Here is a 650-nt window from a genome sequence, read left to right as displayed (position 1 = left end):
GGGGGGCGGGGGCGGCCCGCCCGGGGCCGTGCCGTACAGCACCAGGGTGAATTTGGTCAGCGTTCCTGGGGGGGCAGGGCGAGCGTCACGGGGGCTCCCGGCCCGGCCCCTCCTCCCGGCGCCGCCCCGCACCGTAGTTGCTGGCCTCGCTGGTGTTCTCGATCTCCAGGACCCACTCGCCGGCGGGGTCCTCGTCCCAGGAGTGGGTGGTCATGAAGGCCCAGTCGCTAAAGCCGTCTGCAGAGTAGTCGTGTGGCCTGGGGGGTTGCACACGTCGCCCGAGCTCCCCGCCGGCCCCCGCCCCCCCGCCGGGCCTCTCCCCGGGGCGCGTGTCCTCTCGAGGGCTCCGGCGGCCGGAGGCCAGAGGCTGACCGGGGGCTGCGGGCTGTGGGGTGTCCCGGGCGAGGCCCCCCGCCGGGCCCGCGAGCGCCGTGGGTGGGCAAGTACCTGGCCGCCAGCAGGGTCGAGCGGGTGCCCATGGGGCTGACCAGGTGGATGGCCAGGTCGCCGCGGCGGTTGTAGGACAGGGTGAGCCGAGCCTGGGCGTGCTCCAGCCGGGTGACGTGGTCGGGGCCGCCCTGGCAGGCGGCCACGGCCTTCCGCACCTCCAGCCGCTTCCCGATGTCCCTGTGCGGAGACCGAGGGTCCGG

At 76.0% G+C, this 650-nt stretch overlaps 1 long non-coding RNA gene across 1 annotated transcript; it reads right to left on the bottom strand.

The window, feature by feature from the left end:
- LOC105854674 lies at positions 1-644 on the bottom strand. The gene is made up of 3 exons (XR_001146243.1): positions 448-644; positions 133-257; positions 1-65 (listed from the first exon to the last, which is right to left on the bottom strand). It is a non-coding gene; the product is annotated as an uncharacterized LOC105854674 (long non-coding RNA).
- Positions 645-650: the final 6 nt, after the last annotated feature.

This window comes from Condylura cristata, unplaced genomic scaffold (genome assembly GCF_000260355.1).
Source record: "Condylura cristata isolate star-nosed mole 26May11 unplaced genomic scaffold, ConCri1.0 scaffold00163, whole genome shotgun sequence".
NCBI lineage: Eukaryota > Metazoa > Chordata > Mammalia > Eulipotyphla > Talpidae > Condylura > Condylura cristata.
This window is presented reverse-complemented; position numbering and strand designations above follow the sequence as displayed.